Genomic DNA, 14,801 nt, shown 5'->3' on the forward strand with positions numbered 1-14,801 from the left:
CCTCCTCCTCTTCTTGATCACCATCATCCTACAGACCACCATTCTATGCTGCTTAACTACACTTTCCCCTGCCACCACTTTACAATCTCCAATCTCCTTCAGACTGGCCCTCCTACATAGGATATAATCCACCTGTGTGCATCTTCCTCCACTCTTGTATGTCACCCTATGCTCCTCCCTCTTCTTAAAATACGTATTCACCACAGCCATGTCCATCCTTTTCACAAAATCCACAATCATCTGACCTTCTGCATTCCTCTCCTTAACACCATACCTACCCATCACTTCCTCATTCCCCTCTGTTCACTTCATCAACATGCCCATTGAAGTCCGCTCCAATCACTAGTCTCTCACCCTTGGGTACACTCACCACCACTTCATCCAACTCACTCCAAAATTTCTCTTTCTCATCCATCGCCCACCCAACTTGTGGAGCATATGCACTAACAACATTCATCATTACACCATCAATTTCGAGCTTCATAAACATCACTCTGTCAGACACTCTCTTCACGTCTAAAACACTCTTGGCATATTGTTCCTTTAGTATAACCCCTACCCCATTTCTCCTGCCATCCACACCATGATAGAACAATTTGAACCCATTTCCTAAACACCTGGCCTTACTTCCCTTCCATCTTTTCTCTTGCACACACAATATATCAACCTTCCTTCTCTCCATCATATCAGCTAGCTCTCTTCCTATACCAGTCATACTGCCAACATTCAAAGTTCCTACCCTCACTGCTATACTCATAACCTTCCTCCTCTCTTCCTGCCTTTGGGCATGCCTTCACCCTCCTCTTCTCCTTCGGCCAACAGTAGCCCAATTTCCGCCAGCATCCTGTTGGCTAACAGTACTGGTGGCGGTCATTGTTAACCCGAGCCTAGACCGATCCAGTATGGAAATATGAAATTTTCGCGCCATAAGTTATGTGGCAGAATTTTTATGCCGGATGCCCTTCCTGACGCAACCCTCCCCATTTATCCGGGCCTGGGACCTGCACAAAGAAATGCACTGGCTTGTGCATCCCCAGTGGCTGGGTTAACAAATGTAAGTAAAAATTAGTAAGGAATATTTTAGAAAACTGAAATTAATACTGAAAACAATGCTGCCATTTAAGAAGAAAATCCAGGCTATAAACCAATTTGCTTTTCCTGTTCTAACATACAGTTTGGAGTGATTGACTGGCCCCAAAATGTGTTGGATTGGTTGGACAGGAAAACAAGAAGGATGCTTCATGCTTATCAAATGATTTACAAAATTCAGTGTACACCAAGACTTTGTATTCCTCATTCTGATATGGGCCTCATTGAAATTGATTACATGCATAGATGTGCAGTTGAAGGACTGCATACATATCTGCTGACCTCACAAGACCAAAATGTACTGAAAGTTTTAAAACATGAGGAGAATAAGTCAAAGATGACTTTTCTGCTTAGCTTTGTAAAAGCATATTGGTGTCAAGTGGGAATGGAAATCAAACCTGAAGTAGATAAAATCATGCAGCAACTGAGTGTGCCAAAAAAACAAAAGAAAGAATATAAGGTGAAGGGTCAGATGAGAAGGCAAGGAATGTGGAAAATGCATAAATATAGTTGGAAGTATAGAACACTCTTGAAACAACCTCATATTGTTCAGGATCAAACCGAGGAATGATTAAGGAGAGGTGAATTTAAACCAAAGGATGAAAAGTTAACACTGGTGGCCCAAGATAGTGAACTGCATACACACTGGTTTACAAAGTCCATAGAACATGTAGGAGAGACAGACAAATGTAGGTTTTGTAAAACAGAATTTGAAACAGTCACACATCTTGTTGCTGGTTGTGATATATTAATGGCAGAAGGACTGTATACTGAAAGGCATAATAATGTGACAAGACTGCAGCACTGGGAATTGTGCAAACATTATAATATTGAAGTAGCTGAAAAACATTGGAGACATGAGTAATAAAACATTACAGAAAATGAAGTTTATATCACATGAGATCACCCATTACCAACAATTCAAAAAATAGACACAAGAAAACTAGGTATAGTAGTCCATGAAAAGAAGACAAAAGTAACATTGATCATTGAAATTGCTACACCCAATGACTACAGTGTCTTATGTACAGAGACACAAAGTCATAAAATACCAGGATTTGCAGGCAGAAATGAGGGGAATGTAGAATGAGGATATCAGGTAGTTCTGATATTAATAGGAGCAATGGGACTTATAAAAAATAATTTATAATCGTACTTATGATACATGTAACTCTATATGAATTTTAGAATGAGTCAGTACTGGGCATATTGTGAGTGCTGCAAAGAGCACTTCTGGCTAACTTCAAAGATTGAACCAATACTAATTTCATGATCTTTAATCATACTTTCATCTACGAATGAGGTCCATTCCCATCATGGTATTAGAAACCCAAAAAGACTCAGAGAAATTAAAAAGGATAATACCCTCAGATCAAACTCTAATGTGTATAGCTAATAAAGGGAAACCGTTGTATCACACACATAAATACAGGACAAATGCTAAACTTGTGGAAATTGAAGAGAATGCCTAGTAAGAGTTTGTCAGCAAAAACTTGCACTTTGGTTAAGAATAACCACATTATTACCCCATTCCCAATTGTAATAGATAGCGAAGAACATCAGAGGGTGTCAGCTGCAAGGCAAACTGCAGAGGAGACAGATTGTGACTCTTGTATTGATTCTGATGTAACTTACACACAAATGCACTCCTTGAGAGAAGTACCAGACCCCACGGCAGCTAGAGCTAGTGAGACTGAACAAACTGTAAGAGTAGTACAACCATGGACTGCAGTACATATCAAACCATTGTAGAGTCTTCCCCTCCCATTCAAACCCATTCATTAAAATATGCAAAAATCTAGAAGAACTTGTATGGTTGCAATACCCTATTGTCAAAGACCTGAAATCAGTGTTAAAAGCCTCCACAACTCCTCAAAATTTTAAGAAAACACCGGATGAATCTAACATAGGTGACATTTCAAACAGGCAGGTGATAGATTTCTAGCTGCTAGAAATACCCTCTTAAAGGCCATTACCACAAAGTGCCCCAACCACAAAATGAGCAAGAATAAAAGCTATTGTACAGATAGAGAAGGAATATATTGAAGCATATCTGCAGAGCATAATAGACATGCTTTAAGCCTTCTGTCGACATCCAGACCTTACAGAAGGAACTAGTTTGTTTGAAATGCAAAGCTTATACATCCACGAAATTGTAAATTAAGCAAAATATTTGTAGCAGATAATATACTTATGGAAATAAAAGAACAAAATAAAACGTTAGTAGATATTCATCTCCAGCCATTCAGTACTGGCTCCTAAGGATGGGGAAGCGAGGAAGAAGAAGAAATTGTAGGGAAAATGGTAGATTCCAATCCTTTCAGCACCCCCAAGGGCAGTATCAGCAACATTATTATCTCCCTGATTCACTACCATCACATCAAGATGCACCACATTTAATTGCTTGTTTTAATTGTGGTGAAATTGGGGACTGATGAAATGAAAGTCCATTATCTGAACAAGAAGCACTTTTGCCAAATGCTTCAATACCATAGCAAGCTGAACGAAATCCTGCTGTATTGAACACTGATTGGCAGCCATCAGTTTGGCAACAAACTCATTAGAACAGCTATGATCTGGAACTACAGTTATTTCTGTTGGTAGCAATTGATCAAGATGGTTCCTTTGTCAATGTTACTGTGTAAAAAATATGTATATGTATATGTATATATATATATATATATATATATATATATATATATATATTTTTTTTTTTTTTTTTTTCTTGTAGACACAGGAACTACTAGATCTATGATTACTTCAGCTAATGTAGAACACCTTTAACTTTCTAAACACATGATTCTGGGTGTGGGTGTGTCTGGAGTTCCTTTAGATTATCCAGAAACTAAACCTTTCCCTGTTCAAGCTGGTCCATTAAAAGAGCAGCATGTGTTCATATTAGGAAATTCAACCCCTTTAAATCTGTTAGGAAGAGATTTACTATGTAAATGTTGATGTACTGTTTATTGCACACCTGTTCCTAAAGAATCTTTAGGATTATATTCAAACACTATCTGTAAAGATAATGATGCCTTTTTCACTTTATAATATCAAAGCAGAATGCAGAAAATGCTGGAATGGAGGAATTAAATCTTATCTCTCCACAGCAGTGGACTATCAAGACAATGAGGTCGGGCTCATAAAAGAAGCAGAACCTGTACATACGTATAACAGTACAATTGTGTGATTACTTGCCTATGGTAGTTCAGTATCCTTTGTTGGTAGAAACTGAGAAAGAAATCAAACCTGTTATTTCTGCCTTATCCCAACTCACAGTTCTTGAAATACTCATATTTTGCCAGTTAAGAAATTGTGAAAAAGTACATATAGGTTTGTACATGATTTACATTCAGTGAATGCTGTAGAAAAGTGCCAACATTTCCATTTGTTCCTTACCCTGCAAAGTTACTGAGTTCTATTCATCAGATGCAACCACCTTCTCAGTGATAGATATTTTATCTGCTTTCTTCTCCATCAGTATACACCAAGATAGCCAATACCTATTTGAATTTCATATAGAGGGCAACAGTACACTTGGACAAATATTACCACAGTGGTATGTAGAATCTCGCACCCTTTTCTCTAGAGAAATGAAGAAACAATTAGACAAAATTAAGTTTCCTTGTGAGTCTACTTTGATTCAATACATAGATTATTTGTTTTTAGCTACAATAACTGAACATGATTGTAAATAAGAGTTTTTCTTTCAATTCATTTAGCAGAATTAGGATTTAAGGTTAATAAAGACAAATTACATTTTTAAAAATCGCAGGTTCAATACCTAGGACTTCTTATTTCAGATGGCGCTAGACAGATGTTGTCTTGATGTATTAGTGTGATCCAAAATGCACCATAACCTGTTAAATTAAAACAGTTGTGAGACTTTCTGGGATTAACATATTGCTGCTGACAGTGGATTTCTAACTATGCAGAAGTGGCAAAATAAAAAAACAAAAAAAAAACCTTTGTTAGAATTATTAAAGAAAGACACCCTTGAACCTTTACCCTGGCTGGATTATCATGAACAATCTTTTTTATAATTGCAAGCATTACATATAAATCCTCTATTTTGTAGTGAAAGAAATACATAAAATTAGGATTGTTAGCAAAACATAAAAATGAGGGGTTTAGACTTGTTTCTTATTTTAGTACGGATTGTGATTTTGTAGCTGTAGTCTTCCTCAATTGCATTGGGACAGAGGCTGTGATGACTACTCACTTAATAGACATGGCAGCTGCACTGATTCTCAGGCACGATATCTGCGTGGCAGTTCCACATTCTGTATAAACTTTGTTACTAAAAACTAAAATGCTATACTTATCTGCAGCACGATTGTCTGAATATGAAGTGCCTTTGCTTAATAACCATTAACGATGGTTTGATGTCCAACACTTAACCTGCTCATTTAATGCAACTGCAGATGAAAGAGAACCAAATGATTAGTTAGTTATTACTAAAACTGTGCTTCCTCCTTGATTAAATTTAAAAGATGTTCCTTGTCAGAATCCAGTTCTTATTTTTTTGTAGAAGGATTCTGTGTTTGAAGAAATGATGGTGAACTCATAGCAACCTTTTCCATTTGCACACAATATAGAATTTTATTAAATGAACAATTAAATGGAAATGTGTCTGTTCAAGTAGCTGAGCTTGTAGCTATAACTGAAGCTCGTAAGACTGGCAAAGATCAGACATTAACAATTTTCACAAATTCCCATTATGCTTATGGAGTTGTTCATGATTTTGGTACACTTTGGAAAGAAAAGGGCTATTTAACATTAGCAGGATCAGTCAATAAAAATGATTTTGTTAATGAATTGTTAGATGCTTTATTATTACCAAGGGACGTCTTTGTAGTGAAATGGTCCACACATAAGATAGATAATTACTTTGTTACTTTTGCAGACATCCCAGCAAGACAGGCTGCATGGTTTTATTCTGTTCAGGATATATTTTTGCAACAGTTGAATGAAAATAACTTTTTTACATGAGTTATTGCCTTTTTTAGGATCAGACAGAAGATTCAGATTAAATGAGGTTGATAAGCAATGCTACGGTTGCTCTCCAGATGTTTTGTGGTACCTTCCAGATGGTCAACTAGTGGCCCAACTAAATCTCTTAAATCAATTGCTCAAAACCTATCATCTTCTTTTCCATTTGGGCAAAACTGCATTAATAAAACACATTTCCACAGATTGGTATGCAGTTCATCTCTCAGAACTTGCTCAAAATTTTGTAAAGACTTGTGCAGTTTGTTTAGAACATAATGTATCTAAACCAGTACCTGCTCCTGCTCAATCACTGAAAAAGCCTTGGGGACCCTTCTCTTTCCTGCAGGGAGACTTAATTGATCTTCGTCAAGTGCAGAAATTCTGATATTCTGATATGTTCTTGTTGTAATTGGCATTGTTTTTGGATGGATAGAAGCATATTTGTGTGTGAAGAATGATGCACACATGGTAGCAAAAACAGTTCTGACAGCACTAATCCCTAGATTTGGTATTGCCTGTCACATCCAGTCTGACCAGGACTCCTTTTTTACTAGTTAGGTAATACAGCAACTGTGCAAGATCCTAAATGTTAAACAACAGTTTCATTGTCCCTGTAGAATTCAACTTCTGGGACTGTGCAGAGAATTAACCAGACAGTCAAGATTAGACTAGCTGAGGTTTTTGAAGAAACTGGACTTAAATGGCCAGATGCATTGCCTTTAGTTTTATTTAGCATTTGATGTGCAGTTAGTGGCCCTAGAAAATTGTCTCCCTCATGAAATCTTCATGGGAAGAACTATGAGAATGCCTGCTGCCCCTTTCCCTAAGAACTTGGAATTATCAAAATATTGAAGAAGCTATGAATTTATATTCTAAATCCCTGTGCTCAGTTTTGCAGAAATACCCTAGTGTTGTTTTGCATGCAGCCCAACAACCAATAGAGCAGGACCACTGTGATCTACAACCTGGAGACTTTACATCAAATCTATATATGATCTGTCAGGCCCTCTGGAATTGCTATTTAACTGTAGACTCCAAACAGGCTTCATGCCTCATGAATGAAGAACAGCAACAGTCATTCCTCTGCACAAAGGCGGACCATCTAAAGACTCTGGAAACTACAGACCTGTAAGTCTCACAAGTCTCATATGTAAAGCCATGGAAAGAATTATCATGGAACTGGTCAATAATGACATAGGAAACCTCCAAACACTGGACCAAAACCAATTTGGTTTAATCAAGGCCAGGTCATGCCTATTCAACCTTGTGGAATTCTTTAAGAATGTCACCAAAACAATGGATGAGGTAAAAATGGCTTACACTGCCTACCTTGACCTGGCCAAGGTATTTGACAAAATATTGCACTCAGAAATTGGTGGACAAACATAACGGATTAGGTACAAACCCTTTTGTAACTCAGTGGATAGTCAGCTGGCTCATATACAAAACCTAGGAAGTTAGAATTGGGGAGTCCAATTCTATGAAGAGGCCAGTCACAAGTGATATCCCTCAGGGATCGGTCATGGGATAGCTCCTTTCTGGCATTTACTTCTCTGAAGTCAAGGCCAATGACAATGGCCTCTGGCTGACTACATTTGCAAATGATTGCAAATTAGGAGCTATTATTGAATCACCCATCGACACAAATGTTCTCTAGGAAGGGCTGACACAAACATACAACTGGTGCCAAAGTCATGGATTAAAATTAAATGCCAAGAAATGCATAATAATATCCACCAGGAAATCATCTACCCCTGGTAGCTATCATACTGACAACACACCCCTCAGTTTTGACCCAGTAGTTAGGGACTTGGGGACACACATAGACAGTAATCTAGCCTTTAATCATCACATGTCTACAGAAGTGAGGAAATCATGCTATGTTGTGCAACTTATAAACATAAGTATGCATCTAGGTCCAAGGAAGTAAACTGCATTTGGAATTCATCAGACCTATGATTGAGTAGAGTGCCCCCTTTGACATGTACTTAACCAGGCATATTCAACAACTGGAACACTCACAGAGGTTCCTCACTAAATGAATGTAGGGTGTAAGCAACATATCCTAGGCAGACCACCTCAAAGCCCTATCCCTGTAGTCTGTCTCCTACAGGCTATTGAGTGGAAATCTATGCCTGGCATACAAGGCATTGTCAGACCCCACTCTGATGGACCTCTTGCATATCTGCAAAACAAACTGCCCTGGGATTATCCATTCTAAACACTTAAATCTTGCCTGTGATTTAATTAGGACTTGCTGGAGTGACAGGTATATTTCCCAGAGACTACCTCTTCTCTGGAGCAGGCTCCCCATCCACATGAAGCAGAGTTCCTCCCTAACCCAACGCAAGTGTAGCTTGCTCAATTGGATGGGAAACAGGAAATTCATCCCTGGTTTGGCACCTATGTCTGTAATGGACACAGGCAGTGTAAATGGTAAATGGTTCATCGTCCAGTCCCCTGCTTGTAAATGTTTCATCTCCCAAGTCTCTGCTTACATTTATCAAGGGTAGCAGAACTTACCAGAGATTTGGAATGCATGGCTAGGCTTAAAACGGCCATTGTGGTAGTTAGCCTAGTAAACACCTATTAATCTATGAACCTATAAAGTATATTCCTGAAGAAACTCACTGAGTTCCACATGGAAAGAACCACACTTGGTTTTGCTCTCAACTGCTACTGCCTTCCATTGTGAGAGCCACACCACCTACATCCATGTACTGTATGTGAAGATGACCCTCCTTTGTGATGAATATAACTGAGACACCATTTATGTCAGACCACATGAACCAGCAGAAACTATCACAAGCAGAACCAGACAACAAACCAGGGACATTCTTGCATCTGGAAGTAACATCTCATGAAGTTGTGATGTCCATGATGTATCCAGAACCATCTGTGAACTGTTTGCCATCCAATTTGATTCCACATTCACCATCCTGATCACATCCAGAACTGAATGCCATTAAGTTACCCTTGCTACCAGATGAGAAAGTTAAATCCCATGATTTTGCTACCTCATCCTAGTCTGATTCGACCTCCATTGATTCTTATTCAAGATCGACAACATTTTTTCTTGTTTCAAATTCCAACATTAGTGATTTATCCTGCTTTTTGGTAACTGATTTAGATATTTATCTAGACAGCATTCCTTTTCAAAGTCTTCTCAATAAAGGCTCTGGGTCAACAACTTTTTTGTGACAGACTCAATTTGCACAATATACATCCCACCATCATCCTTGTTTGCAGTTTCTTAAAAACCCTATGAAGCCCCAGTATGTTTATTTTTCCTGTGGACCAACCATCAATTCAGTTACTGTGATTTTCATCATCATTTTATTTCACCTTCTTTTGCCATCCAGAACAATGAGTGCATCATCTTCTGTGACTATTGGAACTGTAGGTAGTGAATAATTTCTTAACAGACATACACACTTTGTTAAAGTTAGTGACAGATGTTTGATTAGAAATTAATTTAGAAAACTGGAACGGCACCCTAGAATTAATACTTTGTTGCCTTCCATAATCATGCACACCCCCTCAACATTAGCAGTTGATGGGGTTGTGCATATATTCCTACTGCACAAAATGGGATTATTTTATTGATTCCTGCACCCACAACTGATTCAAAGCTTCATACTATACTTTACCTTATTTTCCTTGCTAAAATCAGAAGAATAAACATATTTTACCCCCTTTCCATAATGCTGATTCAACTAATAATGACTATTAAAAGACATGTTTGCTGTGGCAAAAATTTAACTCTTTTTGTTGGAATTACTGCTTAAAATTTCACCTGGAAAATTTATGATGGGTCTGGAGGGCAGCCCATAGTAGCATTGCATGAATATTGCTACATTTCTGTAATTCAAGCGTATCCTTGGTTACATAAACACTGGTCTGATTATTTTTATATAAGTCATGTTATTCCAGCTATTCAGCATGCAACTGCTTTATCTGAAGGAAAGATTCATAATTCTTGGTGCAAATCAGACATTAAAGACATTCCTAACCCAAATGGAAAAATAGATGTGTCCTGGGTTTATTGTAATGCTGTACAAAAAATGCTTTACAGTGGATCTTGGTAATGGGGTCATTTCTGGTGCATGCATTGCACCTGAGTCTGAGGCTGTGAAGTCCATGTGGGACCTTAGAAAACTGTCTAAGCTCCTCAAACTCTTAAACAATTCCACTTTTGGGTCTATCAATTTGATAACCCAGAAATAGACTGCAATACTCAGTGTGGTACCACAGAACCACATGGCACTCAACTTCACCCTAACTTCTTAAATGGGTACATGCACATTGCTCTTTTATTTCTAATAATACTGATGCCATCTGTAGCCATCTAGAAATAATTCAGAAAGTTGCTGAATATTCACAAAGAATATTCAAAGAAGATGGTAGTTCTCAATGTGTATGGTTAACTGATTTTTTCCTTGGATGGAGTGGAGAAATTTTAAAGTATTTCATGCTTACAGCTATTATAATGTTAGCCTTCTTTTTATGGCTAAAACATGAATATTAAAATTATTAGAATCGAAAATAAATGTCAGTTCACAGATGCAAAAAAACTGAGTAGTTATGTCTGACGTCTACTGATAAAATCATTGCACAGTAGAAAATGAGAATAACGTTTTACAGGATTTTAGTAAATGGTCATTTGTATAAAGACTGCGGTAGTATGAAAATGCATATAGATTTCATTACTGATGATTATTTACAGTGTTTGGATTGTGTTTTTGTTCCATTAAGATATAGGCATATTTTTATTGTGAATAAGACTATCCCCCGGATTCACGAATCCTCCGTGTACGACTAAATAAATCTTACTCGGAGACTGCAGTTGAACGGTATGACGTCAGTGTGCCATGAATATTCATGAGGGCATGCTGACTCCACTCCAAGTCTAACAAGGACCATGCAGGAAAGCAGGGGGCGTGTCCGACTGACGATTGCAAGGGCATGGACCTTTAGACTGCTCGGCAGTCGGACACGCCCCCTGCTTTCCTGCATGGTCCTTGTTAGACTTGGAGTGGAGTCAGCATGCACTCATGAATATTCATGGCACACTGACGTCATACCGTTCAACTGCAGTCTCCGAGTAAGATTTATTTAGTCGTACATGGAGGATTCGTGAATCCGGGGGATAGTCTTATTCACAATAAAAATATGCCTATATCTTAATGGAACAAAAACACAATCCAAACACTGTAAATAATCATCAGTAATGAAATCTATATGCATTTTCATACTACCGCAGTCTTTATACAAATGACCATTTACTAAAATCCTGTAAAACGTTATTCTCATTTTCTACTGTGCAATGATTTTATGTGTCTGAAATGTAAAATGTCAACACACAAGAGTGAGTCCAGTCAAATGTCCACGTACCCAACACCACACACCCTGACATTGTAAACCCGCAGCACATTTATAAAAAGTAAAACATAACATTTTTTTTTTCTAATTCCCGATATAGCTGCCCGTATTTGCACGTGTGTGTGTGGGTGTGCCCATTGCTTAGCTGCAGTTAGCAATCTCGACATGGAAGAGCATAATAAGGAATGTTTATGCAAATTACACCAAATAGCAATAGCGTAGTGGTAGAGCCTTCGCACAAAGAGGAGGCCTTCATGGTTCGAGTCCCACCACTCCCCTTCCTATTTTATGTTTGAAATTAGTATATGAAAAATACCCGACATATATGATTAAAATTTTACTAAACAGCATTGAAATGGCCTATGTATCAGTGAACAAAATGTATATTTATAAAGGATCCTGACATATAATTGCCCGTAGTTAAGCAACGCTTTACCCAGGGCAATATAGGTGCCTGTAGTTAAGCAGCACTCTAGCCAGTGCAATAGAGGTGCCCATATTTAAGCAGCACTTTACCCAGCACAATAGAGGTGCCCATAGCTAAATAGCACTTTACCTGGTGCAATTGGTTTGTGCGGAGGTGCGCGCCGGGCCAACCAGTGCACCGTAGGGCAACGTGGAGCAACGTAGAGCAAAGTTTCCTAAACACAGCCACACCCCCTAGCCTGTCTGGACAGTAGTAAAATAAAAAGCAATGGCAAGGTTCGAACCCGGGACACTGTGTACCACAATCAAATTACTGAACCACTAAGCCATGATAGCTTAGGATAAACAGCCACTGTTAACATACATATACTTATAAATGGTAGATTAACCATTGCTAAGCAGGTCTGCAGTCAGCCGAGAATTTTCAAAAATGGCCAATCACAAAAAAGTGCGGGAAATGCGGCATATTTAAGCCCCATAGGCGGGAATACTCACCATAACTGATTGTAGCTCCCATCTGCAGTTAGAATGGCTGGTGGTGGAGAGGGTACATGCTTTAGAGTGCAACGCTGGGGCATCGAGGAATCAAAATACATGGTTTGGCTCCTTGTCCACCATCATGAGTCAAGACTCCTGTAGGGCCAGTTCCAAGGAGCAGAGTACAAAGCAGAGGCTTGGAACTGGTTAGCTCATGACCTCACCAGTGTCACAGACGTTCCTCGGACTGGTGAGCAGGTCCATCACCACCATGCAGACCTGAAGAGACAGAAGCAGGACCTACTGAACGAATGGATACAGGAGGCCCATGGGATGCAAGATGCCCCACTACTGAGTAGGTAGCCATGGAATGCAGTATGTAAGACATGCTAATTTATCCTATATAATGGATAGGTATGTCTCAATATCCCTTCATTTACTTCACAGCTGCAGGTGTCTGTGCTGCAAATCAGCAAGCCTATACAGATAGGCTGCTAAGACTGCGCCACCAGGCAGGTTAGTAATTATTCTGCATGTATTGTTATATAAAATAGGTGAGAGAGCCTGAAAGAAAGTGTTGTAGCCTAATAATACAACCATAAAATGCCCTGAATAATTCCTCTGCATGTACTGTTATATAAAATAAGTCAGAGAGCCAGAAAAAGAGTGTAGTAACCCATTAAGAAAGCTAATATATGTCCGGAATAATATCTCTGCCTGTACTACCATATAAAATAAGTAAGCGAGCCTGAAAAAGAGTGTTCTAACCTATTAATAAAGGTATAATATGTCTTGAATATGTCTTCCATATGCACTGTAATATCAAATAAAGGAGAGAGCCTGTGGAAAAGTGTGTAATGTAATTAATAAAGGTATAAAACCTGGAGTGTGTCTGTGTCACTTACTTTGAAATGTTGTTGTACCTTTGCATTATGCAAATAGTACTGTTTTAATAAGTGCTGGCAACCCACAGTTGGGCAGTCCCATCTAAAGTGGTTGATGGAAGTGCCAGTAGCTGTGAAGCATATATACAGTCCTCAACAGTCAGTTACTGGCTGGCATGCATAAGTAAATCTGGCACACAAATAGCTTGTTAATTTTTTCCCCAGAAATGTGAGTGTGCTACACGAAATGTAGGGTTCTGTACAAATTTAACTGAAAATGTCATGTGAACACATCCAGATATTTAGATAAAGAAATATAAATAAAATTAATAAATATGTAGCAGTAACATCTGCATCCTGGACAGTTAGTATGTCAGATATAGGTCAGGTATGTAATGAACAAGCCAAACCCATCACACAGCCTAATGCATGTTGGCAAGTATAATAATACATGTAGGGGATATACACCTGCAGTCAATAGGAATGTAGTGTAGACTAAAAGTACTTATAAGATGTTAATTGAGGTTTCTTTCTACACCCTACTGTATGTGCATAAACAATACAATTCCACACCTCAATGGGTATGTGTAATCTCAAAACATTTGTTGGGACATATGTCCTATTGTTCTATAAATATCTGCATTCACTTTGATGCATGTGCCCTGTTCAAACACCACAATCATGGTAACCTGTTGCCACCAATCATCCCTGCATGCTGTTGGAATGTCCACTGTCGTTCAATATATGCATGTGCTATGCTTGCTGTTCAACTGTTGGAACTTTGGTGTGTTGGGTTAATGAGAATATTACTGCATGCTGTTACAACTAATTTGGAATACTGTTGTTTATGTTGTAATTAAATACACCTAATCACAGAACATATGGGAAGGCTGGTCCCAGCGGACCCACCTGTCCCTCCTCAGCTGGCGAGTGCACCTGACACCAGCAGGTCTGGTACCCTGCCCAGGCTCCCCTACTCTGTTGGTCCTGTGCCACCTTTGGGTGGGAGCACTGCAGGGGATGGGGCTCGTCCCCCCCATGCAAGTGTGGGCTGAGAAGGGCCACCTGTCACCCTTCGAAGGGTCCGGGTTGTGGTGCGTAGTGAGATCCAGCATCCAGTCGCTGAACCCCTACGCCAGCTCGAGGCGGGAGTGGCACATCTCATGGGTGAGCCTGCCCATCCTATGCAGCCCCCAGCACAGCCACACTCGGGGCTGTGAAGGTGCAGTGGTGACTGCCCATGGGTGGGGATCTCAATTCCACTGCTACCATCTGTGGGCTCATGGGCTTGCGATTTCCAAACATCCATCCCGTCAATTGGGTTCACCCACCCTATGTGTCATACACCGCCCCTGTACGCGTCTTGTTTGTCTTGTCTGTTTACCTCCCCAACCTACCTCCCCAAATATACCTACTTCCTCTACCTCACTTTCCAGTCTCACCTGAAAAAAAAAATAAGGGCAATCTGTACCCACAAAAAAATTACGTCCCATACATAGCTGCCCATTTCGCACACATGTCCGCTGGACATGTAAACTGATAATTATAATTGGC

The sequence above is a fragment of the Protopterus annectens genome, chromosome 6.part0, assembly GCF_019279795.1.
Source record: "Protopterus annectens isolate FY-2018-M chromosome 6.part0, PAN1.0, whole genome shotgun sequence".
Classification (NCBI taxonomy): Eukaryota; Metazoa; Chordata; order Ceratodontiformes; family Protopteridae; genus Protopterus; species Protopterus annectens.